At 44.1% G+C, this 14,874-nt stretch overlaps 1 long non-coding RNA gene across 1 annotated transcript; it reads left to right on the forward strand.

The window, feature by feature from the left end:
* Positions 1–1,174: 1,174 nt before the first annotated feature.
* LOC143773604 (uncharacterized) lies at positions 1,175–14,386 on the forward strand. Its single transcript, XR_013215253.1, has 3 exons — positions 1,175–1,215; positions 4,092–4,173; positions 12,653–14,386. It is a non-coding gene; the product is annotated as an uncharacterized LOC143773604 (long non-coding RNA).
* Positions 14,387–14,874: the final 488 nt, after the last annotated feature.

Consider the following 14,874-nt stretch of genomic DNA (forward strand, 5'->3'; position numbering starts at 1 on the left):
TCGTTTTTCCTTACTTAGCCGTTTTTTTAGTGCCATAATACAAATTCCAACAGGACTATCAGCTGTGTATCCACCAGACTTCAGTAGGACTATCAGCTGTGTATCCACCAGACTTCTGCTCAACACAACTGATGGTCCCAACCCCATTTATAAGGCAAGAAATCCCACTTATTAAACCTGACAGGGCACACCTGTGAAGTGAAAACCATTTCCAGTGACTAACTCTTGAAGCTCATCAAAAGAATGCCAAGAGTGTGCAAACCAGTCATCAAAGCAAACGGTGGCTACTTTGAAGACCCTAGAATATAAGACATAATTTCAGTTGTTTCACACTTTTTTGGTAAGTATATAATTCCACATAGTTTTGATGCCTTCAGTGTGAATTTACAATTTTCATAGTCATGAAAATACAGAAAAATCTTTAAATGAGAAGGTGTGTCCAAACTTTTGCTCTGTACTGTATATTCATTTTTTTATTTGAAAATTTGTACAAGGTTTTGAGGAATGTAATTCGGGTACATGAAGGTGTTTCATTACATTGTATGTATGTATTGCATTGTGCATTGTATGTATTGTATCCATTACATAATGTTCCACTTACTAAGTTGACCAGTTAAGGTTGGATAGGTGATGGTGATGGGTGATGTTTTGGGGCTATGAACGCAGGAGCCATTGTATACCACTGAAGCTGGTTGGTTGTTTTATCGGGTAGTGGAGGAAAATAATCTTGCATGTATCTGTACGACTGGTCAGTATAAGTAGAAATGTACACCGGATTTTTAAGATTTTGGCATTTCATGATGAAGCCATCATTGCCAAGAAGTCTGACTACAGGGTAGTTGATACTTTTCTTTTTAATAATTCTTATCTTCACCATGTTGAATCAATCATCATTCAATAAAGCTATAATCAGACAGCCTTCCAATTAAGAAGCTGTGTGTAGTATAGTGTTATTATTATAGGGGTTGACCAGGTGGGTTTTTATTAACTCCTTAATTATCAGCCCTTATAATTTCTTGTGCATCCTCCACCATTGTGACACTTTATACAATCATCCAATATCCTTTCCAGCATCCTTTGCTTGTCATCACTGATGATGTCATAGATAGTTGATGTCACAATCACTTAGAACCTTCAGCTCTATTTTCCAATCACTTGTGCAGTTGGTTCGATTGCGGTGAAGCATGAAGATGTGCAAGAGGTGACTCTGGACAGGTAATTACTATAAATAATTTGAATGATCAGAATACATACTAATTATAGGACAACAAGTTAAACTAATGTAATTAAGGACTTATATCCCCAAATAGAAAAGGACCTTGGATCGGATTGCATCCAAATATCATCATTCATTTTCTAGCATAGGATAGATGATTACTTTCTGATTGGTGGAGATCCAATCCCTCACTGATCTCAAGAAAGCAGGTTGGAGGTGAAGCATATAAACTCTGCTCCATTCATTCTCTATTGAACTGCCTGAGATATCGCTGTATTCGGTCCCATAGAGAATGAATCAGTCTGCTGTGCGGTCTATATGTTGTAGACATGTGTCATACATGTCTTTATTCTGTGTGTTTCAGCAATTTACACTGTGCTTTATATCAAAGTTAAAGACTCTCATAACTTGGTGACTGTGTGTGTTCCCTTAGCTCCTCTAACACCTCCTGCTCTTCCTGGAATTATGGTGGTTACACAAGGCCCTATTACAACCAGTCACATATTTTACCAGTGACAATAACATTAAAGCTAAAATCTGAATGTTTCCATTGATGAGCAATATTTCTGCAAAAATACTGCCACACTTTACGATGAAGGGAGCAAATTTAGCTTTTTTTAAAACATTTTTAAAAATTGCTAAATATTTTTTATTTCATAAAAATGTACTTTTAAATCAGATCCATGTTACTCTACTGCAGACTGAAGTTTAGAGATGTACATAGCATTTGTAAATTGCTGGTAAGGAAGCAGCAGGCTGTATGCACCCACAGGACAACATCGTGCCCAGGTTCCTTTGCTTCTCTTCTTTTATGATATCATAAAGGCTTAATATCATAATGTTAGAACTTGGTGCTGTGGAGCTACAGGTCAGGCCATTGTCATCACAGGGGTGCACACAAACAGCAGGGGAGAAAGAGGACTAGATGACACAGGAGAGGTAAGGAAATCCGAATTATTGAGCAGAAAAGATTTTTGCTCAGGTCTCCGTTCTGTAAAGGCTTTCTATTATTATACTGTATACAGTAAGATGGAGGTAGTAAGATGGAGGTGGGGGGTCATTTGTAATATTTCTTATATGTAATCCCTAACTGCTAGACTGGGGTTTTAGTATCAGATAAGGGGGGACATTTGTCTGTTACATATTAGCCTTCATATTGATAATGACATAAATTATATTTAGCAGAACAAAAACACGATCGATGAGAAAAAAAATGTGTTGGCTGATATCAAGCAATTATTTTCCCTGTATGTGGCATAATATGATGTGATATGAAGCAGGAAACATAATCGGCTTAGGCAGGAGTAATTCACTTTTGTGACGATTCATGATGGTTGAGGTCTTCCAATATAAAGTTGTACTTGGCATGTCAACGTCAGTATTGTGAACTTGGATATTTTTGACGTTAGAGCTTTTGAGACTAATATGCTAAGAAAAATACACTTGTCTTTTATCAATGTTGGAATCTAGTATTCCCAACATGAATGAGCTGAAGTTGTAACCAATATGTCCTTTGGTGTGAACTGTACATGCTGCATGTGTCTAAAGATTACTAGGGCAAAGGGTATCGTACCCTTTACTCCGATATGGCATAATTCCCTTTCACTGGAGTTAATGAAATTGGGAGAATTTAAAACCTGGAGAAATAAAGGGATTGCCTATTTGATTGACGTTATAAAACAGGGAAAACTGATTCCTTTTTCAGATTTACATTTAAATTCAATCTAATGGATGAATTCCTGACCACATTTTCAGGAAAGTTTGCACTGCCTGACTATAATATTTACACTAGTCTAAGGACTGACTGACCACAGCATTTATGCTAGGTGTGGAATTTCTGAACACATTTCCAGTAGACCAGAAGACTATGGACTGAATGAACACGACTAGTGTTGAGCATTCCAATACCGCAAGTATCGGGTATCGGCCGATATTTGCGGTATCGGAATTCCGATACCGAGTTCCGATATTTTTGCGATATCGGGATCGGGATGCATATTCATGTGTAAAATAAATAATAAAAATAAAAAATAGGGATATACTCACCCTCTGACGCGCCCTGGTTGTAACCGCTGCAACCGGCAGCCTCCGTTCCTAAGAATGAGCGAGTGAAGGACCTGCGATGACGTCGCGGTCTTGTGAATGGTCGCGTAACCGCTCATGTGACCGCTCACGTGACCAATCACAAGCCGCGACGTCATCGAAGGTCCTTCACTTGCTCATTCTTAGGAACGGAGGCTGCCGGTTGCAGCGGTTACAACCAGGGTGCGTCAGAGGGTGAGTATATCCCTATTTTTTATTTTTATTCTTTATTTTACACATGAATATGGATCCCAGGGCCTGAAGGAGAGTTTCCTCTCCTTCAGACCCTGGGAACCATCCAGGATCACTTCCGATATTTGTGTCCCTTTGACTTGTATTGGTATCGGGTATCGGTATCGGCGATATCCGATATTTTTCGGATATCGGCCGATACAATCTGATACCGATACTTTCAAATATCGGAAGGTATCGCTCAACACTAAACACGACATTTACATCAGAATGTGGACTAATAGACTACTTTTACAGTGGACTGGCGTACCAAAACACTAGTTTATGGACTGACTGATCATAGCATTTACGCTAGGTTTGCATTGTCTGACCACATTTCCAGTAGACTGTAGTCTGACTATAACATTTATAGAATACTGTAGAATGACTGAACATAATATATACTGTACAGTAAACTATCAAATGACTGACTACAGGATTCACAATAAACTGACCACAATCCTTCTACCTGAAATAAGTAATTTTGTCCCTAGTGTGTTATATATTTCTTTGTGTATAGCATGTAGCAGGAACATATTATCACACCTTTGAATATTTACAGGTGACTGACGCCAAGTGAGATGGTGAACGTGAAATTTTTCCTTGTGGATTTCAAGAAGAGAATTAGAAAAATCTCCTAACAGGTAATTAATATTCTTATTAATTACTGATAATTGTTGGTTTAGGCATAAGTTCTACGCCTGCCGGGGTGTAATAACACCTTCCTTGTATATGAGAATATATTGTTTGTGTTTTTCACATGTATATCTTCTATACACAACTCCTAGTATAACACAACCATATTTCAGGTACAGATGTAAGGAACATTTCTTCTCCTTATCCTCTGTCTTCTAAAATAAGAAAACGTTCTTATGTTTCATAGAATAGGCTTGTTATCAGCGGTGTAACATTCAATGCCTCGATTACAAGAGACTGATCTCCTCATTTACGCTAGGCTGTGGAGCTACTGACCACAGCATTTCCACTAAACTGTGGACAGACTAACAACATTTACTCTATACCAGAGGTGGGCAATTAATTTTGCCATGGGGCCGCATGAGAAATTGGGATGGCTTTAGAGGGCCGGACTAATATAATTACCGTATTTTTCGGACTATAAGACGCACCGGACTATAAGGTGCACCCCAAATTTAGGGTGAAAATTGCAGAAAAAATATTTTTTATAAGATGGGGGTCCGTCTTATTGTCCGAATTTACAGTATCTTAGGCTACTTTCACACTAGCGTCGTGCACTGCACGTCGCTATGCGACGTTGCAGTGCACCGACGCATGGTATGGAAGCGCTGCACAGCGGGGGCAGCGGATGCTGTTTTACATCGCATCCGCTGCCCCATTGTGAGGTGCGGGGAGGCGGAGTTCACGACGCTCACGACGCACAAAAAAAGTTACATGTAACTTTTTTTGTGCCAACGGTCCAATGCAACAGTCGCACTGCGTCGCTAATTTAAGTCTATGGAGAAAAAACGCATCCTGCAAGCAATTTAGCAGGATGCGTTTTTTCTACAGAACGACGCATTGCGACGTGCAGTGCACGACGCTAGTGTGAAAGAGGCCTTACCTGAGGGCTGGCGGTGGCAGAGCAGGGTCACAGGAGGCAAGGTGTCGGCAGAGGTGGGGTGATGCGGTGTGGCGTGCACCTGAGCAGGGTCCCTTCCTGCTTAGGTGGGCGAAGCCACGGTCTGGTGTCCATGGAGGGGGTTGCAGCAGTGGTGTGGCGATGGCAGAGGTGCGGTATGGCGTCCGCAGGGTCCCTTCCACCGGTGAGGTGACGCAGCGGCCCGGAATGCACTGTGAGCAGCAGAGCCGGGTTGAATATCGGTGGTGGCGGCCATCTTCTCGAGGGGGGCTTCAGGAAAATGGCCACGGGAGGCCGCGCGTGAGCAGATGGAGATCGCGGCGGCCATTTTCCTGAAGCCGAGCTCTAAATCTGCAAATTCGGCTTCAGGAAAATGGCCGCCGCGATGTCCATATGCGCACGTGCTGCCTCCCGCGGCCATTTTCCTGAAGCACCGGGAAGCACAGCACTCCATCAGCCTCAGGAAGATGGCCGCTGCCAACGATAAACAGGTAATCAACCCGGCTCTGCCTCTTGTGACTGGTGGCATAATGCTGCCTCCGGTCACAAGAATGATTGACACAGCCGGGAGCCAATGGCTCCTGATGCTGTGTCAATCACATCCTGACCCTGGACGCTGGAGGAACTGTATGCGCTGCAAGCGCATACAGTTCCGACAGCGTGTGGAATCCTGGATGAGCTCGGGGCTGGCGGTTGGCCAAGCGGTGCCGGGGGTGGCTGTCAGAAGTGACAGCTAGCTGGCGGGCCGTTTAAAATCATCAGGCGGGCCGGATGCGGCCCGCGGGCCACATCTTGCCCAGGTCTGCTCTACACTGTTGACCGGCTGACCACAGCATTTCCTTTAGACTTTGAATCGGCTGACAACAACATTTACACTAGACTGTGAACCAACTGAACAAAGAATTTACCCTAGACTGTGGACTGATGGACCACAGCATTTAAACTAGATAGTAGACCCACTGACGACATCATTTACACTAGACTGTGGACTGACTGGCCACATTTACATCAGACTGTGGACTGACGGACAAAAAGTTTTACACTAGTCCATGGACTAACTGATCCAAGCATTTACAGTAGTCTAAGGACTGACTGAGCACAGCAATTATGCTACATGTGGAATTCTAGACCACATTTCCAGTACACCAAAAGACTATGGACTGAATGACCATAACATTTACAATAGACTGTAGACTGACTGGCCACGCATTTATGCTAGGTGTGGAATTTCTGACCACATTTCCAGTAAACTAGAAGACTATGGACTGAATGAACGCAACATTTACACTAGAATGTGGACTGACAGATCACTTTTACAGTGGACTCTGGAAAGGCGGATCAAAAGTTTTACACTAGTTTATGGACTGATTTGCCATAGCATTTAGCTAGATGTGAAATTCCTGACCACATTTCCTGTAGACCAAAAGACTATGTGTGATGCGAGTCACTATAGTAAATGTTAGCCCCAGAAGGGGAGAGAAAGACTACAAATAACAGAAAGAAAAAATATACACTACTTACTGAAAAAGTAAAAGGATGTTGAACAATCCGAGGCTAGGTCCAGGAAATGGTGCAGTACAACAAGGGGTAGTCAGAGACTTAAACCAATTTACTAGCCGAGGTCAGGAATACCAGAAAGACAAGACAGTTTACAGGGAGCAGGCACAAGAGAAGTCAGGTCACAAGCAAAGAGTCTAAGTCCAGAAAGGGAATAATGTCAGGCTGGGTCAGGCACAGAGCACACAGGGATCAGACTTACACAGGCAGCAGAAAGTGTACGATTGACACTGGATGGAGGAGCCAGCATGCTTAAGTAGAGGACTACTCAAGGAAAGTGAACACATAATTGCAGCACAGACCCAGCACGGATCAGTCTTACACAGGCAGTAGCAAGTGTACGATTGACACTGGATGGAGGAGCCAGCATGCTTAAGTAGAGGACTACTCAAGGAAAGTGAACACAAAAGATTAGAGCACAGACCGAGCAAGAATCAGTGTTACACAGGCATCAGCAAGTGTACGATTGACACTGGATGGAGGAGCCAGCATGCTTAAGTAGAGGACTACTCAAGGAAAGTGAACACAGATGATTGCAGCACAGACCCAACACGGATCAGTCTTACACAGGCAGCAGCAAGTATACAATTCAAACTGCATGTAGGAGCCAGCATTCTTAAGTAGAGGACTACTCAAGGAAAGTGAACACAGATGATTGCAGCACAGACCCAACATGGATCAGTCTTACACAGGCAACAGCAAGTGTACGATTGACACTGGATGTAGGAGCCAGCATGCTTATGTAGTTGACTACTCAAGGAAAGTGAACACAAAAGATTGCAGCACAGACCCAGAACTGATCAGTGTTACACAGGCATCAGCAAGTGTATGATTGACACTGGATGAGGAGCCAGCATGCTTAAGTAGAGGACTAATCAAGGAAAGTGAACACAGATGATTGCAGCACAGCCCCAGCACTGATCTGTCTTACACTGGCAGCTGGAAGTGTACGATTGACACTGGATGGAGGAGCCAGCATTCTTAAGTAGAGGACTACTCAAGGAAACTGAACACAGATGATTGCAGCACAGACCCAACATGGATCAGTCTTACACAGCCAGCAGCAAGTGTACGATTGACACTGGATGGAGGAGCCAGCATGGAAAGTGAACACAGATGATTGCAGCACAGACCCAGCATAGATCAGTCTTACACAGGTAGCAGCAAGTGTACAATTGACACTGGATGGAGGAGCCAGCATGCTTAAGTACAGGACTACTCAAAGAAAGTGAACACAGATGATTGCAGCACAGACCCAGCACGGATCAGTCTTACAAAGGCAGCAGCAATTGTACGATTCACACTGGATGGAGGAGCCAGCATGCTTAAGTAGAAGACAACTCAAGGAAAGTGAACACAGATGATTGCAGCACAGATCAGTCTTACACTGGAAGCAGCAATTGTACGATTGACACTGGATGGAGGAGCCAGCATTCTTAAGTAGAGGACTACTCAAGGAAACTGAACACAGATGATTGCAGCACAGACCCAACATGGATCAGTCTTACACAGCCAGCAGCAAGTGTACGATTGACACTGGATGGAGGAGCCAGCATGGAAAGTGAACACAGATGATTGCAGCACAGACCCAGCATAGATCAGTCTTACACAGGGAGCAGCAAGTGTACAATTGACACTGGATGGAGGAGCCAGCATGCTTAAGTAGAGGACTACTCAAGGAAAGTGAACACAGATGATTGCAGCACAGACACAACACGGATCAGTCTTACACAGACAGCAGCAAGTGTACGACTGATACTAGATGGAGGAGCCAGCATGCTTAAGTAGAGGACTACTCAAGGAAAGTGAACACAGATGATTGCAGCACGAACCCAGCACGGTTCAGTCTTACACAGGCAGCAGCAAGTGTATGATTGACACTGGATGGAGAAGCCAGCATGCTTAAGTAGAGGACTACTCAAGGAAAGTGAACACAGATGAGTGCAGCACAGACTCAACATGGATCAGTCTTACACAGGCAACAGCAAGTGTACGATTGACAATGGATGGAGGAGCCAGCATGCTTAATTAGAGGACTACTCTAGGAAAGTGGACACACATGATTGCAGCACAGACCCAGCACGGAACAGTCTTACACAGGCAGTAGCAAGTGTACGATTGACACTGGATGGAGGAGCCAGCATGCTTAAGTAAAGGACTACTCTAGGAAAGTGGACACAGATGATTGCAGCACAGACCCAGCACGGATCAGTGTTACACAGGCATCAGCAAGTGTATGATTGACACTGGATGGAGGAGCCAGCATGCTTAAGTAGAGGACTACTCAAGGAAAGTGAACACAGATGAGTGCAGCACAGACCCAACATGGATCAGTCTTACACAGGCAGCATCTAGTGTACGATTGACATTGGATGGAGGAGTCGGCATTCTTAAGTAGAGGACTACTCAAGGAAAGTGAACACAAAAGATTAAAGCACAGACCCAGCAAGGATCAGTGTTACACAGGCATCAGCAAGTGTATGATTGACACTGGATGGAGGAGCCAGCATGCTTAAGTAGAGGACTACTCTAGGAAAGTGGACACAGGTGAATGAAGCACAGACCCAGCACGGATCAGTCTTACAAAGGCAGCAGCAAGAGTACGATTGACAATGGATGGAGGAGCCAGCATGCTTAATTAGAGGACTACTCAAGGAAAGTGAACACAAAAGATTGCAGCACAGACCCAGCAAGGATCAGTGTTACACAGGCATCAGCAAGTGTACGATTGACACTGGATGGAGGAGCCAGCATGCTTAAGTAGAGGACTACTCTAGGAAAGTGGACACAGATGATTGAAGCACAGACCCAGCACGGATCAGTCTTACACAGGCAGCAGCAATTGTACGATTCACACTGGATGGAGGAGCCAGCATGCTTGTGTAGAGAACTACTCAAGGACAGTGAACACAGATGATTGCAGCACAGACCCAGCACAGATTAGTCTTACACAGGCAGCAGCAATTGTACGATTCACACTGGATGGAGGAGCCAGCATGCTTATGTAGAGTACTTCTCAAGGGTAGTGATCACAGATGATTGCAGCACAGACCCAGCATGGATCAGTCTTACACAGGCAGCATCTAGTGTACGATTGACATTGGATGGAGGAGTCAGCATTCTTAAGTAGAAGACAACTGAAGGAAAGTGAACACAGATGATTGCAGCACAGATCAGTCTTAAGGCCCCGTCACACACAGCGACGCTGCAGCGATACAGACAACGATGCTGATCGCTGCAGCGTCGCTGTTTTGTCGCTGTGTGGTCGCTGGGGAGCTGTCACACAGACAGCTCTCTCCAGCGACCAACGATCAGGGGAACGACTTCGGCATCGTTGAAACTGTCTTCAACGATGCCGAAGTCCCCCTGCAGCACTCGGGTAACCAGGGTAAACATCGGGTTACTAAGCGCAGGGCCGCGCTTAGTAACCCGATGTTTACCCTGGTTACCAAAAAAACAAACAGTACATACTCACCATCTGATGTCCGTCAGGTCCCTTGCCGTCTGCTTCCTGCTCTGACTGAGATCCGGCCGTACAGTGAGAGCAGAGCGCAGCGGTGACGTCACTGCTGTGCTCTCACTGTACGGCGGCACTCAGTCAGAGCAGGAAGCAGACGGCAAGGGACCTGACGGACATCAGATGGTGAGTATGTACTGTTTGGTTTTTTTGGTAACCAGGGTAAACATTGGGTTACTAAGCGCGGCCCTGCGCTTAGTAACCCGATGTTTACCCTGGTTACCAGTGAAGACATCGCTGGATCGGTGTCACACACAACGATTCAGCGATGTCAGCGGGACCTCAACGATCAAAAAACGGCCCAGGCCATTCCGACACGACCAGCGATCTCGCAGCAGGGGCCTGATCGCTGGTACGTGTCACACATAGCGAGATCGCTACTGAGGTCGCTGTTGCGTCACAAAACTTGTGACTCAGCAGCGATCTCGCTAGCGATCTCGCTATGTGAGACGGGGCCTTTACACTGGAAGCAGCAATTGTACAATTGACACTGGATGGAGGAGCCAGCATGGAAAGTGAACACAGAAGATTGCAGCACAGGCACAGCACTGATCTGTCTTACACTGGCAGCTGGAAGTGTACGATTGACACTGGATGGAGGAGCCAGCATTCTTAAGTAGAGGACTACTCAAGGAAACTGAACACAGATGATTGCAGCACAAACCCAACATGGATCAGTCTTACACAGCCAGCAGCAAGTGTACGATTGACACTGGATGGAGGATCCAGCATGCTTAAGTAGAGGACTACTCAAGGAAAGTGAACACAGATGATTGCAGCACAGACCCAACACGGATCAGTCTTACAAAGGCAGCAGCAAGTGTACGATTGACAATGGATGGAGGAGCCAGCATGCTTAAGTAGAGGACTACTCAAGGAAAGTGAACACAGATGATTGCAGCACAGACATAACACGGATCAGTCTTACACAGACAGCAGCAAGTGTACGACTGACACTGGATGGAGGAGCCAGCATGCTTAAGTAGAGGACTACTCAAGGAAAGTGAACACAGATGAGTGCAGCACAGACCCAGCACGGATCAGTCTTACACAGGCAGTAGCAAGTATACAATTCAAACTGCATGTAGGAGCCAGCATTCTTAAGTAGAGGACTACTCAAGGAAAGTGAACACAGATGATTGCAGCACAGACCCAACATGGATCAGTCTTTCACAGGCAACAGCAAGTGTACGATTGATAATGGATGGAGGAGCCAGCATGCTTAAGTAGAGGACTACTCTAGGAAAGTGGACACAGATGATTGCAGCAGAGACGGATCAGTCTTACACAGACAGCAAGTGTACCATTGACACTGGATGGAGGAGGCAGCATGCTTAAGCAGAGGACTACTCAAAGAAAGTGAACACAGATGATTGCAGCACAGATCCAGCACGGATCAGTCTTACACATGCAGCAGCAAGTGTACGATTAACACTGGATGGGAGAGCCAGCATGCTTAAGTAGAGGACTACTCAAGGAAAGTGAACACAAAAGATTGCAGCACAGACCCAGCACGAATCAGTGTTACCAGGCATCAGCAAGTGTATGATTGACACTGGATGGAGGAGCCAGCATGCTTAAGTAGAGGACTGCTCAAGGAAAGTGAGCACAGATGATTGCAGCTCAGACCCAGCACAAACAAAACAGACTGACAACTTCTACAGAAATTAACATCGCAGACAGGAACAGAATGGAGATGGTGACACTATGGTCTGAATGAGCATTTCATTTACATTAGCCTGTGGACTGACTGACCTCAGCATTTATACTAGACTGTGGACTGATTGGCCACATCTTCAGTAGACCTTGGACTGACTGATCAAAACTTTTAATCTAGTCTTTGGATGAATGATCACAGCATTTACATTAGTTTGAATACTGACTGACCACAGCATTTGCACTTGTTTAAGGCCTACTGACCTCGTCATTTTCACTAGATTTTGACTGCCTGACCACATTTCCAGTAAAGTTTGAATTGCCTGACTATAATATTTACACTAGTCTAAGGATTGACTGACCACAGCATTTATGCTAGGTGTGCAATTTCTGAACACATTTCCAGTAGACCAGAAGACTATGGACTGAATGAACACGACATTTACACTAGAATGTGGACTAATAGACTACTTTTACAGCGGACTGTGGACTGGCGGACCAAAACTTTTACACTAGTTTATGGACTGACTGATCATAGCATTTACGCTAGGTTTGCATTAAATGACCACATTTCCAGTAGACTGTAGTCTGACTATAACATTTATAGAATACTGTAGAATGACTGAACATAATATATACTGGACAGTAAACTATCAAATGACTGACTACAGGATTCACAATACACTGACCACAATCCTTCTACCTGAAATAAGTAATGTTGTCCCTAGTGTGTTATATTTTTCTTTGTGTGCAGCATGTAGCAGGAACATATTATCACACCTTTGACTATTTACAGGTGACTGACGCCGAGTGAGATGGTGAACGTGAAAATTTTCCTTGTGGATTTCAAGAAGAGAATTAGAAAAATCTCCTAACAGGTAATTAATATTCTTATTAATTACTGATAATTGTTGGTCTAGGCATAAGTTCTACGCCTGCCGGGGTGTAATAACACCTTCCTTGTACATGAGAATATATTGTTTGTGTTTTTCACATGTATATCTTCTATACACAACTCCTAGTATAACACAACCATATTTCAGGTACAGATGTAAGGAACATTTCTTCTCCTTATCCTCTGTCTTCTAAAATAAGAAAACGTTCTTATGTTTCATAGAATAGGCTTGTTATCAGCAGTGTAACATTCAATGCCTCGATTACAAGAGACTGATCTCCTCATTTACGCTAGGCTGTGGAGCTACTGACCACAGCATTTCCACTAAACTGTGGACAGACTAACAACATTTACTCTAGACTGTTGACCGGCTGACCCCAGCATTTCCTTAAGGCCATGTGCACACATTCAGGATTTTTTGCGTTTTTTTTGCGTTTTTTCGCTATAAAAACATGATAAAAACGCGAAAAAAACGCTTACATATGCCTCCCATTAGTTTCAGTGTATTCCGCATTTTTTGTGCAAATGTTGCATTTTTTTCCGCGAAAAAATCGCATCACGGAAAAAAAAGCAACATGTTCATTAAAAATGCGGAATTGCGGGGATTCCACACACCTAGGAGTGCATTGATCTGCTTACTTCCCGCACCGGGCTGTGCACACCATGCGGGAAGTAAGCAGATTATGCGCGGTTGGTACCCAGGGTGGAGGAGAGGAGACTCTCCTCCACGGACTGGGCACCATATAATTGGTAAAAAAAAAAGAATTAAAATAAAAAATAGTCCTATACTCACCCTCTGATGGCCCCCGAAGTGTTCCCGCCTCTCCGGTGCATGCTCTCTCTTCCGTTCCTATAGATGGTGTGGTTCAGGACCTGTGATGACGTCGCTGTCTTGTGATTGGTCGCGTGACCGCTCATGTGACTCACGCGACCAATCACAAGCCGCGACGTCATCGAAGGTCCTGAACCACACCGGCATCTATAGGAACGGACGCCGCTGAGGACATCGGCTGTGTGCAGAGGGTGAGTATAACCATTTTTTTTATTTTTTTTAAACATTCTATCTTTTACTATAGATGCTGCATAAGCAGCATCTATAGTAAAAAGTTGGTCACACTTGTCAAACACTATGTTTGACAAGTGTGACCAACCTGTCAATCAGTTTTCCAAGCGATGCTACAGATCGCTTAGAAAACTTTAGCATTCTGCAAGCTAATTATGCTTGCAGAATGCTAAAAAAACCGCGAAAAAAACGGACAAAAAACGCCAAAAAAAATTGTGGATTTCTTGCAGAAAATTTCCGGTTTTCTTCAGGAAATTTCTGCAAGAAATCCGGACGTGTGCACATACCCTTAGACTTTGAATCGGCTGACAACAACATTTACACTAGACTGTGAACCAACTGAACAAAGAATTTACCCTAGACTGTGGACTGATGGACCACAGCATTTAAACTAGATAGTAGACCCACTGACGACATCATTTACACTAGACTGTGGACTGACTGGCCACATTTACATCAGACTGTGGACTGACGGACAAAAAGTTTTACACTAGTCCATGGACTAACTGATCCAAGCATTTACAGTAGTCTAAGGACTGACTGAGCATAGCAATTGTGCTTCATGTGGAATTCTAGACCACATTTCCAGTACACCAAAAGACTATGGACTGAATGACCATAACATTTACAATAGACTGTAGACTGACTGGCCACGCATTTATGCTAGGTGTGGAATTTCTGACCACATTTCCAGTAGACTAGAAGACTATGGACTGAATGAACGCAACATTTACACTAGAATGTGGACTGACAGATCACTTTTACATTGGACTCTGGACTGGCAGATCAAAAGTTTTACACTAGTTTATGGACTGATTTGCCATAGCATTTAGCTAGATGTGAAATTCCTGACCACATTTCCTGTAGACCAAAAGACTATGTGTGATGCGAGTGTAATAGCGAGCAGGTACTGAGTATGTCACCACGGAACAGGCAGACCAACAGTTGAGGGGTTTAGTAACAGGAATTAGGTTCTCCTCGCAGGGAGGAAGCAATGGAAAATTACTAGCAATAAAACAATGCAAAAATACGGGAGTTAAACAATAACACAGAATTAAGC

This window comes from Ranitomeya variabilis, chromosome 5 (genome assembly GCF_051348905.1).
Source record: "Ranitomeya variabilis isolate aRanVar5 chromosome 5, aRanVar5.hap1, whole genome shotgun sequence".
Lineage (NCBI taxonomy): Eukaryota > Metazoa > Chordata > Amphibia > Anura > Dendrobatidae > Ranitomeya > Ranitomeya variabilis.